The 17,486-nt window shown below is 39.3% G+C and overlaps 1 protein-coding gene across 1 annotated transcript in view; it reads right to left on the bottom strand.

Moving 5' to 3' along the window:
- htr1fa (5-hydroxytryptamine (serotonin) receptor 1Fa) overlaps positions 1-17,486 on the bottom strand; it is a 58,993-nt gene that overhangs the window by 19,128 nt on the left and 22,379 nt on the right. The window lies entirely within an intron of this gene.

Below are 17,486 nucleotides of genomic sequence, written 5' to 3'. Positions count from 1 at the left end.
CTTAGGTATAATTTGCTTTCAAACTATTTTTACAGTTCAGTTTTAGCGATCTTTATGTTTACAATTGTGCTCCCTTCGCAGTGCACTTTAAAAACATTGATGTCATTTTAAACACAGCCTCATGGCGAAAGCTATAGGTGACCTATTATTAAAAAGCAGAATTTATGTTACGTCTCCAAAGATAGTGAAAACAAAAAGCATACATTAATTCTTTTCATTTAAAGTAGGTTATTTATTAAGTATCTGTACTGTTTATGACATGGGCCTGCTCGTTAGAACTTTCTGCTGTACTTTACAATTTTTACAAAAATTGTAAAAGAAGACTTAAAAAAAAATAAACAATATCCTACTTAACAATAATAATAATAATAATAATCATAATTATTAATTATATTAATAAAGTATGATTTTTAAATTTCTAATACATGATAATTATTGAATTAAACTTCTTGATAAATCGCCTCATTATTTATTTATTTATATAATTTATATATGATATTAGAGTACATGTAAGGTTTTGTAAGTGATTTTATGTTTTAGAATATGACATGTGATTTTCAATAATATTTGTTAAGCAAACGTAGGCCCTATATGTGCCATATATTTCAATTAATATGGAAAACGAGTGCTTGTTTTTACCAAATCTATCATTGGATTTTGTTTTAAATGTATGTTTGTTTAAAACAAGATAATTTGCACAAAGAAATTATGGGGTTCTTCTCTAAAGAAGTTGTTACTCCACCCAGTTTAGAGCGTCATTACGCATTTTACGTTATAACTAATGTGGTTCAAGCGATGGATCCGCGACAGAAACTATGCGTTTTAGGAAACAATCGTCACTACATTGTTCTTTTCCCGAACAATGCATCATACCATAATGGTTCAGCTGTGAGTTAAATCATTGTTTGGGAAACGCACCCCAGGTTGGAGAATCAGACAAAACTGTTGTAAAAATTTAGTATAAACAGTACATAAACTTAAATTATGTCAAAACAAACATTAATTTTTGATGTGATTAATTACAATTGATGTTTTTTTCACTTTTGCAAAATAAAATTATTCACATTTATTATAAATTAATCAATTGTGACATTAAAGGAATTTGTAGTATTACAAAAAGATTTTCTTTCAGATAATAAATTATTTCTGAAGGATCCTATGACACTAAAGACTGGGGTAAAGGTGCAGATCATTTTAAAGTAGGAATTCATATATTATAATAAATAATAAGTGATATTTTTGGAGTAATCACAAATTAAGCCATTATTTTTAGATGTAAATATCATCTCACATTATGAGGAGTGGATAACACTTCATTAATAAATACTCGCTTATTTACTTTCAATCAGTTTGCACAGAGATGCTTTTGTTTGTGGTGAGGGAATGGAGTTTTCAAAGGTTTTCAAGGTTTTCAAAATTTCAACAACAAAAAAAAAAAACATCTTAATCTTCAGAAGAATTATGTAATTCTTAAAAAATTATGTTTGCTGAGTTCAAACTATGTATTAAATAAGCTGAATCAACACAATTCTTGAGTTTATTTTGGGACAACTTAAGTGTTTTATGTTTAATCCACTTAAATTTGTAACAATTAAGTTCACTTAATCGATTTGTGATGAGACAGCATGAAGCAATTGTGTGTGTTACAGTTAACAAGTTAAGACTATTAATATAAGAGTAATTTTCTTTTGTTAAATTGTTCAATGAAAATGTTTTAATGAAATATTATTCACTTAAATTTTTTTTACAAAAGGCAGAAGCACTATTGGTATGTGTCCGTGTCAGTATATGCAAATTGACTCATTGGTGCATCTCTAATCTAAACACACACAAGATGAGGTTAGCAGTGTGTGAGTGAGTATTAAAGATGGCTGAAGTGAAGCACACTTCATTACAGGCTCTCGTTGTGTCTGTCTGTGTAATAACACTGGCTGTGACAGTATGGTTGTCATAGAGACTCTCGGGGACAGACGTTATGAGCGAAAGGCCAGTGCTATACAACAAAAATTGATTTTAAACACTCTACAAAGCCCTTCTCTATCAGCATCATGTTGCCATATTAGTCTGCTTATTCTTTTATAGCCAGTTTATCTGAAGAACTGATTCTATTGTGTGTCAATATGAGAAGAATTATTACCCTGCTATCTATCTATCTATCTATCTATCTGTCTGTCTGTCTGTCTGTCTGTCTGTCTGTCTGTCTGTCTGTCTGTCTGTCTGTCTGTCTGTCTGTCTATCTATCTATCTATCTATCTATCTATCTGTTTGTCTCTGTCTGTCCGTCCGTCCGTCCGTCTACCTCTGTCTGTCTACTTCTGTCTGTCTGTCTACCTCTGTTTCTGTATGATTCTCTATCTGCCTGCCCGTCCATGACTGTCTGTCTGTTTATCTGTCTCTGCATCTGCCTATCTCTCTGTCTGTCTGTTTATCTTCCTATGTCTGTATCTGTCTGTCTGTTTCTCTGTGTCTGCCTATCTGTCTGTTTATCTATCTGTCTGTCTGCCAGTCTGTCTTTCTGTTTAACTGTCTGCCTGTCTCTTTAGGTGTCTGTCTGCCTCTTTATCTGTTTGTCTGTGTCGGTCTACCTGTCTGGCTGTCTGTTTATCTACCTGTTGGTCTGTGTCTGGCTTGATGTTTATCTATCTGCCCTGTATCTGTCTGTCTATCTGTCTGCATGCCTTTTCTGCCTCTATAGCTGTCTCTCTGTTTATCTGTTTGTATCTGCCTCCATTTATCTGTCTGTTTTCCTCTGGTTGTCTTTCTGTCCAGCCTGATCTCACGAGAAAACACAAAAGTATTTTACATTTTGTCAGTTTAGTGGCTAATTCATTGATTCGTACAAGTTCAGTCATATGAAATTGTATGATTTGAAAAGTGGGCGTGGCACCCAACCCAACCCCACCCCTAAACCCAACCATCATTGTGGGATGAGCAAATTGTACTAAATAGTATGAATTAGATTGTACGAATTCATATGAATTAGCCACTAAATCAAAAAGTTACGAATTGCCGTGAGATTTTGTTGGTCTACCTATCTGTTCTATCTGTGTCTGTTTTTCTGTCTGCTTATCTGGCTGTCTGTTTGTGTTTGCCTGTCTGCATCTGTCTGTCTGTCTCTTCATCAAGTTGATCCTTTCAGCTAATGAAGTAAATGACACACTGCCACATTGTCAGTGTTTATAGTAATAAGAAGACACTCAATTCACAGATGACTAAACTTTTCAGATTAGCTTATATTATTGTTAAATATTAATAATATATTGGTTATTTCTCAGGTCTTCATTGAAATTCTCAAAACTGCCTGTTCAATCTTCACAAAATTGTGTTACCTGTGCACATCAAAAACTCTAATTTCTTTGAAAAAGTTGCAAATGTTTTGGTACATCCATGCAAATGATTGTGATGATTCTCTCATGTTTCCTGTTTATCAATTACTTATGCCATGTTGAACAAACTGTATTATAGAGGTCTGTCTGAATAGTCTCACCCCCTAACATTTAAGTTTGATTTCATAGCACAAGTCTTTACATGTAAAATTGTAAAACAAGTTGCCATTATATATTGTCATAATCAAATAATCAATCAATCTTGCTTTCTCTAATGATAATGAAAGTGCATATACTGTGTATATGTAAAACAGTGGGGAAAATAAGTATTGGGCGACGCAGTGGCGCAGTGGGTAGCACATTCGCCTCACAGCAAGAAGGTCGCTGGGTCGCTGGTTCGATCCTCGGCTCAGTTGGTGTTTCTGTGTGGAATTTGCATGTTCTCCCTGCGTTCGCGTGGGTTTCCTCTGGGTACTCCGGTTTCCCCCACAGTCCAAAGACATGTGGTACAGATGGTACAGATGAATACAGATATGTGTGGATGTTTCCCTGAGATGGTTTGCTGCTGGAAAGGTATCTGCTGCGTAAAAACTTGCTGGATAAGTTGGTGGTTCATTCCGCTGTGGCGACCCCAGATTAATAAAGGGACTAAGCCGACAAGAAAATGAATGAATGAAAATAAGTATTGAACACAACACCATTTTTCTCAGAAAACATGTTTCTAAAGGTGCTGCTGACTTGAAATGGATGTTGGTAACAACCCAATAAATCCATATATGCAAAGAAAACAATATAAATTAGTTTACAAATTAGGTTATGCATAATACAATGAAATGATGCAGGGAAGAAATATTGAACACATGAAGAAATGGAGGTGTAGAAAGGCAGTGAAAGCCCAGACAGCTGCTGAAATCTCTGTATTCTTCATCAACCATCTGTCCTTCGTCATTGTAAATAAAATTTAGTTGCTTAAGTCCAACATCTACATTATCAGAATGATGAAGTTGAAATCAGAAATTGTTTCACCAAGAAAATAATCCAAAACACAGCCAAGGAAACACTTAAATGCTTTCAGATAAAGAAAGATTTTTACACTCTGTTGAAGTCTGTGAAAAACTCACACCTGAGCAATTCATGTGACTTTATTCTCCATATGAGTGGTGTCTTTAACCCTTTTATAAAGTATCAAATATATTCCAGCAGTTCAGTGCTTTCTCCTTGTCATTTCAGTGTTATTACAATCATAATCCATTATAATCCATGTCAACAGCTCTTTTAGAAATATTATTCAGAGGAAAAAACATGACATCTCCAATACTTTTTTCCCCATTAAATAAATAAATAAATATTTAAATATATATATATATATATATATATATATATATATATATATATATATATATATATATATATATATATATATATATATATATATGTACAATGGACTAGCAAGTTTTGTAATGTGGATGAGAGTTTGTGGGCCAACAGACAGGAATGTCAGGAGGTGTAAGAAGACTGTACTGTCATTCATACAGCACTGCATCCACAGTTTTCCCTAGAGAGATTGTCCTGTGTTCACATTTCTATTTTTCCTTAGTGCTATGCAGGGCTGTCTTGTCCTTTCTGTGTCAAAATAACATAGTCTGTCAACAAATTACAGTACAAACAGTAAAAGGATAAATGTGAATCTTGTCCAGTCACTTACAATAGAACTTCCACATAAGGTGTAACCTACAATTTACAATAGTTGTCATCAAAACTGCAGCCATAGTTTAAATCAGAACATCCCTCCAGAGTACAGTAGAGTGAGTCATTTGACTGTCTTATCCATACACAAAGACACAAGGCCTAGTCAATCTGATGCCACGGACATATTCATTGACAGATATTTATAATTGAGAGATGAAATGAGGATTTTTGAGCAGAGACTGGCTTTTGCAGATAATTAATAGACCACACGTCTTTGGACTTGTGGAGGAAACCGGAGCACCCGGAGGAAACCCACGCGAACACGGGGAGAACATGTAAACTCCACACAGAAACACCAACTGACCCAGCTGAAGCTCAAACCAGCGACCTTCTTGCTGTGAGGCGACAGCACTACCTACACAGCTAATTCTGATTAGATTATAAGTAGACTGTTAGGTTGGGGTTGAGGTTAGGGTTAGCGTAAATTGTTATGTACTTGCAAAGTTTCTTATAGTCAGTTTAATGTCTGTTGAAGGAGCAGTATCAACAGATATTAAGCAGACAATCTACTAATACTCAAATGTACCATAAAGAAAAAGGGCCCTATCATACACCAAGCGCAATGTGGCACAAGGCGAGACACAATTGTTGCTAGTTTCAGCTTGGTGCAAGAGTCGTTTTGACGTTTTGCGCCACGCTGTTTAAATAGCAAATGCATTTGTGCTCATGTGTGCCCATAGGCATTCTGATCTAAAAAAGAAGACATGTTGAGGCGCATTGCTGGCGCGTTACTGTTTTGAGAAACTATAATAGACTTTAATTGTCACCATCCTGCAGTTTGTCTCCATTCCCCTAGAGGTCCCCGTGTTTCCACTCTGTATTTGTTCTTCCTCATGTGTTCTTGTTTACTTAATTTAGATCACCTGTGACTTGTTCCAGCCAGTGTATTTAAGTTGTCACTTTGTCTGTGTTCCTCACTCGGTGTTTGAGTCATCTCTGGTGAACTTGCCTTGCGTTTCCCTTGATCTCCTGAGCTACGTCTAGTAAGAGTGTTTTATTTTCCTTGTTGCTGACTGCATTAATTATCTGTTTGTTTTCTCCCCTCGTGGAGTTTTCTTTACATGTTTATTATACTGTTAGAGTATTTTGTATACCTCATTCTGAGAAGAACCTAAGTTGTCTGTTTTGCTACCTCATTTTTGAGAAGAACCTAAGTTGATCTTTTTTTTAATAAATCCTTGTTTTCTGGATTCCCTCTTGGAGTGTTTTCGTTTGGGTCCAACACAACTTCCTCTGTGGCTTAGTGGTATACACATCGGTTTCCACACCAGAGACCCGGGTTCAAGACCCGGTCGTGACAGAAACACCGAGTCAGACATGGACCCAGAGGCACTCAGTACCAAAGATCTGTTGGCAGTGATTGGCAGTCATGAAGCTTCGTTCCAGCGTCATGAAGAGGTTCTCCGTCGTCAAGAGGAGGTGATGACAAAACACTCAGAGCTCCTTGCTGATGTCACTTCGTCCATTCGGCAACTCTTTCAAAGCCTTCCTGGGGTTTCTTCTCCTGCTTCTCCTGCTGCACCACCCCTAAGTACCAACAGTCCTCCCATAGCTCCAGTAGCTGCTGCAGAGCCCAGACTTCCACCCCCCAAGCCATTCTCAGGAGATCCTAGTTCCTGTCAGGGATTTCTCACCCAGTGCTCTCTCACTTTTGAGCTTCAGCCCTCAAGTTTTCCCACTGACCGCTCAAAGATCGCTTATATTATCACCCTTCTGACTGACAAGGCATTGTCTTGGGCCTCTGCGGCATGGGAGTCCCAGCCTAGTTATTGCCAGTCATACACAGCCTTTGAGAAGGAATTCAAGAAGGTGTTCAATCACCCAGTTAGTGGACAGGAGGCTTCCAAACGTCTCCTTACTCTCCGTCAAGGTCCTCGCAGCGCTGCAGACTTCGCCATTGAATTTCGAACTATTGCAGCAGGTAGTGGATGGAATGACGAGGCCTTAAGAGTCTGCTTTCTGGGCGGATTAGCTGAATCCATTCAAGATGAGATGGCCACCCGGGAACCAGCCAAAGACCTAGAATCCCTTATTGATATGGCCATTCGCCTTGATATTCGCTTGAGAGAACGGAGAATGACTCGAGGCAGAGCATCCCAGTCCCAAACTCCTGTTCACAAACCTGCATCTCCAGTTCATGCTCCACCAGTCAGACTTCCCCCAGTCAATGAACAAGCTCCCGAGCCTCCAGAAGATATGCAGCTAGGTCGTTCCAGACTCTCTCCCAGTGAAAGGGACAGACGGATGAGGGAGCGACGATGCCTTTACTGTGGTATGTCTGGTCATTTTCGATCCACTTGTCCAGAACTATCGGGAAACGAGGGTCCCCACCGAGTTACAGGAGGACTGTGATGGGGAAAATAAGAGTTCCTCCTGCCAACACCGTTCTAGCTCTCAAAGCTATTTTGTCCTGGGAGAGTCATCAGTTCCCAGTCCAGGCAATGATCGATTCAGGGGCCGCAGGTAATTTCATAGATCTCTCCTTGGCCAAGAAACTTAAGATTCCTACCCACCTTCTCCCTCATCCCCAGTCAGTAACTGCTTTGGATGGTAGACCCCTTGAACCCGGCAAAGTAACTGAGGCCACTCAGTCCCTGAAGCTTACCATTGCTAAACATCAGCAGGAGGAGACTTTCTACCTTATTGACTCTCCCGAGTATCCGGTCATTCTAGGTCATCCCTGGTTGCACAGACATAATCCCCATATCAACTGGTCTACTGGTTCCATTCTAGATTGGAGTCCTTCATGTCACTTCACCTGTTTTACCCAGAGCCTCTCTGCCCCTAATCCCGAGCCTCAAGATTCTGTAGATCTGTCTCAAGTTCCCGCTGTCTATCATAAGTTTAGGGCAGTATTCAGTAAGTCTCGAGCCACCTCTTTGCCACCTCACCGCCCATACGACTGTGCAATTGACCTTCTCCCCGGTTCCTCTCCTCCTAGAGGCAGAGTCTTCTCCCTATCTCCCCCTGAACAGGCTGCTATGAACGCTTACATCCAAGAGTCCCTGGCAACTGGCATCATCCGAGCCTCCACTTCCCCTGCTGGTGCTGGCTTCTTCTTTGTGGGGAAGAAGGATGGGGGGCTTAGGCCTTGTATCGATTACCGAGGTCTTAACAAGATAACCATTCGGAATCGATATCCCCTGCCTCTTATGGCTACTGCCTTTGAGCTGCTGCAGGGAGCTTCCATTTTTACCAAGCTCGACCTTCGCAATGCCTACCATCTGGTGCGGATACGGCAAGGAGATGAATGGAAGACTGCTTTTAACACCCCCACAGGCCACTATGAATACCTGGTGATGCCTTTCGGCCTTACCAATGCCCCTGCCGTGTTCCAGGCACTTATCAACGACGTCCTCCGAGACATGCTAAATATATTTGTATTCGTTTATCTGGACGATATACTTATATTTTCCAAGTCCATGGAGGAGCATGAGGGCCATGTCAGCAGGGTTCTCCAAAGACTCCTTGAAAATCATCTCTTTGTCAAGCCAGAAAAATGTGAGTTTCATGTTTCCCTGACTAAGTTTCTTGGGTACATTGTCACCCCTGGTCACCTGGAGATGGACCCTAGTAAGATTAAAGCTGTTCTCAACTGGCCTATTCCAACCACAGTAAAAGAGGTGCAACGGTTTGTGGGCTTTGCAAACTTTTACAGGAAGTTTATCAGGAATTTCAGCTCAGTTGTGGCTCCCTTGACAGCACTGACAAAGGGAGGAGGAGTCAAGATTGAATGGGGCCCTAAAGCAGCGGCTGCCTTCCAGGATCTCAAGGATCGATTCACCTCAGCTCCCATACTCTCTATCCCTAATCCAGACATACCCTTTATGGTAGAGGTGGATGCCTCAGATGTGGGTGTAGGAGCCATTTTATCACAGAGGAATGAGGATGGAAAACTACACCCCTGTGCTTTCATGTCACGTCGCCTGTCTAATGCCGAGCGCAACTACCACGTGGGGGACCGAGAGCTGCTTGCTGTTAAGTTGGCCTTGGAAGAATGGCGCCATTGGCTTGAGGGCGCTCGACATCCTTTCCAGGTACTTACAGACCATAAGAACCTAGAATATCTCCAGCAGGCCAAGCAACTGAACCCTCGGCAGGCTCGATGGTCTCTGTTTTTCAACAGATTTCAGTTCATCCTGACTTATAGACCCGGTTCCAAGAACCTTAAGCCTGATGCCTTGTCCCGAGCCTACTCTCCAGAGACACATGAAAAACCTGTTTCTTCTATTATTCCTAGTTCAAGGATTGTTGCCTCCCTCAGATGGGATCTGGAACAAGTGGTCCGTAAGGCTCAAACCAAAGAACCTGATCCAGGGAATGGACCGTTGGGGGCTCTATATGTCCCTCGAGCAGTGCGAGCTCAGGTCTTGCAATGGGGTCATGAGTCTGTATTGACCTGCCACCCAGGTAGTTCCCGTACTTTAGAATTCCTCCGACGTCGCTTTTGGTGGCCTTCCATAAAGGAAGATGTTAAAGGTTATGTGGAGGCCTGCCAAGTATGTTGTCAGGGAAAATCATCACACCAGCGACCTCAGGGACTGCTCCATCCCTTACCTGTTCCCCACAGGCCTTGGTCACACCTTTCCCTGGATTTCATTACAGGACTTCCACTCTCCCAGGGCAACACGGTCATATTGGTTGTGGTGGACCGATTTTCCAAGGCTGCCCGGTTCATTCCTCTGCCCAAGTTGCCATCGGCTAAAGAGACTGCTGAGCTCATAATAAGCCATGTTTTCAGAGTTTTTGGCATTCCCCAAGACATTGTTTCTGACCGAGGTCCACAATTTCTGTCCAGATTCTGGGGGGCTTTTTGCAGACTCTTCGGAACCACTGCCAGCCTATCATCCGGGTTCCATCCTGAGTCTAATGGTCAGACAGAACGTGTTAACCAAGATTTGGAAACCACTCTACGGTGCATGGCAGCCAATAACCCCACCACTTGGTCATCTTACATAATGTGGGCTGAATATGCCCACAACACCCTCAAGTCCTCAGCCACCGGACTTTCCCCTTTTGAATGCCAATTTGGTTATACCCCTCCATTGTTTCCTGAGAAAGAGGTCCAGGTGGGAGTTCCCTCAGCCCAGCACTTTGTTCGACGCTGTCGACGAACCTGGAGGAGAGCTAGAAGCGCTCTCCTTCGAACCTCCCTGAGATACCAACATCAGGCTAATCGCCGTCGTCGAAGGCCTCCAACTTTCCGGGTTGGCCAGAGAGTCTGGTTGGCCACTAAGAACCTTCCACTCCGGGTTGAGTCGAGAAAATTGTCCCAGAGGTTCATCGGGCCATTTAGAATAGCCAGGAAAGTTAACCCTGTTTCTTATCGTTTGTATCTTCCTCGTTCACTTAGAATTAATCCCACATTTCATGTCTCTTTATTAAAACCTGTCTTGTCTTCTCCCTTTGCCCCCCCTCGCAGACCCCCTCCACCTCCCAGGATCATTGACGGCCAGCCAGCCTACACGGTCCACCGGATACTGGACTCCAGGAGGGTCCAGAACTCACTTCAGTATCTGGTTGACTGGGAGGGCTACGGGCCAGAGGAGCGCTCCTGGATTCCTGCCAAAGACATCCTGGACCCTAGTTTAATCCGGGAGTTTCATACCCAGAGGCCAGGGTGTTCTGGTAGGAACGTCAGGAGCCGTTCCTAAAGGAGGGGGTCCTGTCACCATCCTGCAGTTTGTCTCCATTCCCCTAGAGGTCCCCGTGTTTCCACTCTGTATTTGTTCTTCCTCATGTGTTCTTGTTTACTTAATTTAGATCACCTGTGACTTGTTCCAGCCAGTGTATTTAAGTTGTCACTTTGTCTGTGTTCCTCACTCGGTGTTTGAGTCATCTCTGGTGAACTTGCCTTGCGTTTCCCTTGATCTCCTGAGCTACGTCTAGTAAGAGTGTTTTATTTTCCTTGTTGCTGACTGCATTAATTATCTGTTTGTTTTCTCCCCTCGTGGAGTTTTCTTTACATGTTTATTATACTGTTAGAGTATTTTGTATACCTCATTCTGAGAAGAACCTAAGTTGTCTGTTTTGCTACCTCATTTTTGAGAAGAACCTAAGTTGATCTTTTTTTTTAATAAATCCTTGTTTTCTGGATTCCCTCTTGGAGTGTTTTCGTTTGGGTCCAACACAACTTCCTCTGTGGCTTAGTGGTATACACATCGGTTTCCACACCAGAGACCCGGGTTCAAGACCCGGTCGTGACATTAATAGACCAGAACAAAGCCGGTCTAAAGTCCAGCACAGAGCCATAAGTTGTGCGCCTCACTTATACACTGCTTAATACACACAAGATGTAGAGCAATACGCGAATATCTTTACATATGAAAAAGAATTTAAATATTAAGGATATATATAGGATATAATAAGGATATATATATATATATATATAATAAGGATATATATATATATATATATCTAGCCTACATAAATATGAAAACCATACTTTCTTCTTCATCTCGGGGGGCTTTTTCAGTTTATTTGTGACAATTTGCTTTTGTATAATGTTATCATTATAAGCAGTATTATTTATTATATCCATATTTATATTTGTTTTATTAAAAACAAGCTTAGATATGCCCACCTGTCAGGTTTCAGACCATGTGGGGCACATCATATGTATTTGGATATAACTTTTATTGTTCATTTATTTATTTGCTGGAAATTAGAACTGAATTTAGAAATAGTTTTGAAACAAATCTTTGCGCTTAACAAACAAAATTAATTATTTAGAGGTTAATTGATATCTGTGTGTACAAGGTTTCCCTATCCACGAGAGTGAAAGTAAAAGTAAATAATGAGGAGGCTCATCTCTTATCCTTGTGCTGTAGATGCTCTGTTAAACTGTTTTCTTGCTAGTGAAACGCTCAGTTTTTCCACTTACAAAGTCCATCATGCAAATAGCAAATGAAAACGCAACTGACTCCTAAAGGGAATGGGAGATGAGACTCTGATTGTTTTATTCTCAAAACACACCTATAACTCATTAAGAAAATAAACTCAACCCTTTTAGACTGTGCGCCACGGCGCAAAGAAGATTTTTCCATCCTTATATTAGCAAAAGTGGATTCTGATATGTCCTTAATGCGTTTGCGCTCTGCGCTTTGCACTTTGCGCATGGACGGTCAAAATAGAGCTCAAAGTGTTACCAGATCTTCGACATTAAATATGATACAATAAGAGCAGGGATCAAGATAGTGTACTACTATTTAAAAGCCAAAATAAACACAAAGCACACATGAATCACGAGCTACAGACAACTGCTATTCAAGAGTTTTTTTAATGGCCTTTTTTTTTTACAGTGTAATTATTTACATGGTATTTACAGCATAGGCGATTTTAGTTTACATTCTCCCGGATGGTGCATGTGCCAGCCAAAAAACTGCCATTGAGATGAACAGTGTAATGCTAATAGTGGCTCTTCCCAGCTATTTTACTGGTATGTTGTATTAGAGGGAGAGACATGCTCATACTACTATTTTATTTTGACAAAATGCCTCTAAATGAAGATGAGTCTGTGGCACGGTGGCTTAGCACTGTCACCTCACAGCAAAAAGGTCGTTGGTTCGAGTCCCAGCTGGGTCAGCTGGCATTTTTGTGTAGAGTTTGCATGTTCTCCCTGTTTTCACGTGCACTTTAAAAAAAATCAACTAGGCATGTATTGGATTTACACAATAAAAATTTGTCAGATTGAAAAGAACAAATCAAGTTTACGTATGTTAAATGATTAATTCATGTTATGTGAAACTGAATCAAGAAATAATCAAATGAATTTGATCAGAACATGTTGATTCAATGAGACTGAGACGCTTCAAATCGACAACTCTCACTCTGGAGAGTCACTTTGCGCATATCAGTAGGTGGCGGTAGTGCGTTTGGATGTCACCATACGAAAACAACAAGAAGAAGTATCACCGCGTGTTTTCGGCACAGTTTGGGAATTGGTTTTCCCAAGAGCTTGAACGTTATGCATGTTATGTTGTTGGCTATATGTTTCCTATACATTTTATACTTTTACATTTTGAATAGGAGTACCAAAGTGAAGAAAGCTGTTTAAACTCAATTGGTAAAAAAAAATGATGTTAACGTCCTACAGGTATTGCTTGGGGATCAGTTTTCTTAAGAGCCAATGTTATTTTGTTGGCTAAATGTTTCTTATACATTTTATATTACATATTACAATTTTGGATATTATATAACATTTTGTATCAGAATATTAAAGAAGAAATTTGTTTAAATGTGATTGGTGCTTGCTAAAGGCTAATAAGGCTAATAATAAAGGAAAGATATATATATATATATATATATATATATATATATATATATATATATATATATATATATATATATATATATATATAACATGTTTTCTGTCCTTTTTGTGTTGAATTACTTAATTTTAAATCTTGCTTCATAGTATTGTAATTTAAAAAATGTAATTTAAACAACAGGGTGAGGCAGTGGCGCAGTGGGTAGCACGTTCGCCTCACAGCAAGAAGGTCGCTGGGAGTGTGGAGTTTGTATGTTCTCCATGCCTTCGCTTGGGTTTTCTCCGGGTGCTCCGGTTTCCCCCACAGTCCAAAGACATGTGGTACAGGTGAATTGGGTAAGCTAAATTGTCCGTAGTGTATGAGTGTGTGTGTGTGAATGTTTCCCAGATGGGTTGCGGCTGGAAGGGCATCCGCTGCGTAAAAAACTTGCTGGATAAGATGGTGGTTCATTCCGCTGTGGATTAATAAAGGGACTAAGCCGACAAGAAAATGAATGAATGAATTTAAACAACAATATTGAACAAGAAACTTACTAGCTGATTCAACAAGACATAATGTGGCATAATGTGTAAAAAGACATTGTGGGTTTCCTCTGGGTGCTCCTGTTTCTCCCACAGTCCAAAGACATGCGCTATAAGGGAATTGGTAAACAAAATTGTCCATAGTGTATGAGTGCGTGTGTGAAAGTTAGAGTGTATGGGTCTTTCCCAGTACTAGGTTGCGGTTGGATGGGCATCCGCTGCTTAAAACATATCCTGGAAAAGTTGGTGGTTCATTCTGCTTTGTTAAAGCCTAGTAAACCTGATAAATAAGGGGTAAGCCGAAGTTTTATAGAAAAAAATAAATTTTGACACTATTTCTAAAAAAATAAAAAAATAAAAAATAAAAATTTACTTGTCAAGAAAAGGCTTCTTGATTTAAGAATGTTTTTATATTTGGACTACAAGCTAGACAAGTAGAAAAATAAGTAAAGCCCAATTCCAATTCTAGCCCTCAGCCCTTCCCCTTCCCCCTACCCCTCATTTTGCGTAGGGCTAAGTGTATGGGCTTAATAGCCCTTGAAACAGAGAGTCATGCTTAAAAAATACGCAAAATTTCGCTATCTATATTCTGTAATATTAACTCCTGTAAAGCAGTCCCACAACATACTTTCACATCTGACATTCGAATACCCTGTCAGAAATGTCTAGCGGCTGTGAATGACCTTTTACAGTGTCTGGCATAATGTTAATGCTGTATTTTTGTGTTTACATAGATGAATATGCCCACGGTGTGAATACAGTACAATTACAAGCTTATTGCCACATTATATCGTTTTAAAAACATGATATCGATGCCTTTAGTGATTTACTGAAGATAAATACCAAAAAATAACTCAACTGGAATAACTACAGCAGTCACCATCGTTAATCTCAAATAAAGTAAGAAATCCCGATGACATATGATGACATGCTCAGGTGTTGTAGTGCTGTCCCATTTCTTTGGGGTAAATTTTAAAGAAGGGGTACAAAAATAGACTGGGGATTGGGCCTTAGTAAGTAAGTAACTGAGTAAGAAAAGCGTTTTATGTGTGGAGATGTCTATCCATAATCATATTTTGGTCACATTTGTGACATTGGTCACAGCAATACATTCCATCTGACATCTTATAACATTTTTAGCTCGTCTACATGAATGTAAATCTCTGCTTTTGTTCTTACTGCAGTATTTCTTTTCTCTACAGAACAAACTTCCTTCTACTGTCGACTTCATTGTCTCACCCCATATGCTCTTCTTTTGCTCTTGTGTAGAGATTCTCCTGGGAACCCTGAGATTGTCAGAAATAATAGTAAAAAAGCATCGAAACTTCATAGAACCATATTGCAATATTCATGTAGAGGAACTTCCAAAAAGTCACTTTTAAATGTTGAATTTCTTTCCTGAATTTAACAGATACTCTTGGAAACCACCTGTTCATTATACAGGCACAAACATGCAGGGTAACACTTTACTTCATAAAGGGTGTTTATAAGACCATAACAAAACCTTTATAATCATGCAACTCAGGCTCATTATGGATTTACCCCTGTATACATTTCTGGAGAGCATAAATTACATCTCAGGAGGTACATTTCTTGCAGTTTTTGTTTTCGGGAAACCACCAAATTTTGTGAGGCCACTGTCAACTGACTGACTGATTGAACGAGGGACGAATAATACCCCCACCCATTCCCTTCCCTAAACCCAACCGCTAGTGTTTTCAAAAGCAATCCAGAAAATGAAAAGAAGCCTGATTTTTTACATTTTTAGATCTTACCATGTTCTTACCCTGTTAATTTAATTTTTTTTTTTTGCCATTTTTTGTTTTATCTGCTTTCTGGAACTGTTCTTTGCCTGACTCAAACCTTGTCATCACTGACAACTTCTCTTTGCATCTTAAGGCCAACGATGTACGTGGTGAGCCACTGGGCAAACTGGTCCACACAGAGGTAAGAGGTCAGCTGGTAGCGTGAAAAGAAACAGAAGCTGTCTGCAGCGTTATACCGCCCCGCAGCGTTTGCTTGAAAGATGAAATGCAGCCACATGTACAACTGGCTACATAATTTGTGCTCTCCAGAAATGTATATGGGGGTACATGTGACAATGAACATGAAATGACACACGTCATAATTGTGAATGGGGTTTATGCATACTTCTAACAACTGATATTAAGTGTTATTTACTCAGTTAAGTCATTTTAAATGCAAAGATGCCATTATTTGTTATGACGATTTGACATAAACGAATATTTTACAACCTGTTTTTTGTCTGTCATGACAGCTACCAAGACAACATATCTTGTCAACTTGTCATGAGGCATTATAACTGTGTCAAGAATGTTTTTCTGATCACTTTTTCAGTGGAACAAATGTATTTTCATTAAAATGTCTCATTAAAAGTGTCATTAATATTTAATTTCATTTTAGGGACAAATTCAGCTTGTACCATGGTAGTTGAGGTAAAAAAGAGATTATATATATTATATATTATGTCATCTTTGCATTTAAAATATCATAATTGAGCAAATGACATTTTAAAGATTACATTTAACTGTTAAAAGCATGCATAAAATCTTGTTTACATTCATGTTGTGTTATGTCAGGATTATAAAGGTTTTACCACAGTCTTATGAGTGTAAGCGTACTCTCTTTTGCTCTGCGTTGTGTAGTAAATGACGAGAGGACAACATTTCCAGTCTGCACAGAGAATGTTATTATGACAGATCGGCAGCTACAGCTCATACCATTAAATGTACACTCCTTAGTTCAAGGTAAAATGGAAAAGGAAAAGGAGAAGCAAAAGATGGAAAAAACGCTTGAGAGTAGCCGCAGAAGGGCGCGAAGACAGGAAAAGGAAAGAGCAAACTAGCTCTCACAATTACAAAAACCAGCATATGAACCTTGACGATCCACATATTACATCGTCAAAATAAAAATCATAAATGCATACCTGCACAGAGAATGTCATTATGACAGAACGGCAGCTTCAGCTCATACCATTAAATGTATACTGTCAACAAAAATAACATTTTACAATATAACTAATAGTTTTTACATCAGTAAATATAACAAATGATTAAAATTAAACTTAAATACATATTTGTGTGTATGTTAATTATGACCAGTGGCAAGTTCAATATGGAACAGGTAGAGCATACCTCCTTAGTTCAAGGTAAAGGTGGAAAAGACGGCTCAAACAATAGTGCAACAGGTATGGCTGCTTGGACTATACCACCTTGATGTTAACACCAAAGGAGAGAAGAGGTGAAACCACTGCTGCTTTGCACACTCTTTTTACATTTATATTGGGAAAAAAAAACAATTTTAAATGAACAGTAAGTAAACAGGAGGAAAATATAGTGAAATCAATATGCTTGCAATAATCCTGTTACATGAGCATCCCTTCAAGTAAATTCTTACTGAATGCAGTTGGCTGATATTCGTATATTGCTTGGAATTTTAGTGTTTGCAGATTATATTTATTACTAATATAAAGGGATTCTTCACCCATAAATGACAATTTTATTACCTTCTAAAAAACAAACAAACTGAGCCATACTCCTAAAAAAATCAGTTCACAGGCTTTTAGAGACAACAAATTTGCCACAAGCTTTTCCAATATT

This window comes from Danio rerio, chromosome 9 (assembly GCF_049306965.1).
Source record: "Danio rerio strain Tuebingen ecotype United States chromosome 9, GRCz12tu, whole genome shotgun sequence".
In the NCBI taxonomy this organism is placed as follows: Eukaryota; Metazoa; Chordata; class Actinopteri; order Cypriniformes; family Danionidae; genus Danio; species Danio rerio.
The sequence above is the reverse complement of the archived record's forward strand: the minus strand, read 5'-3'. Positions and strand labels throughout refer to the sequence as shown.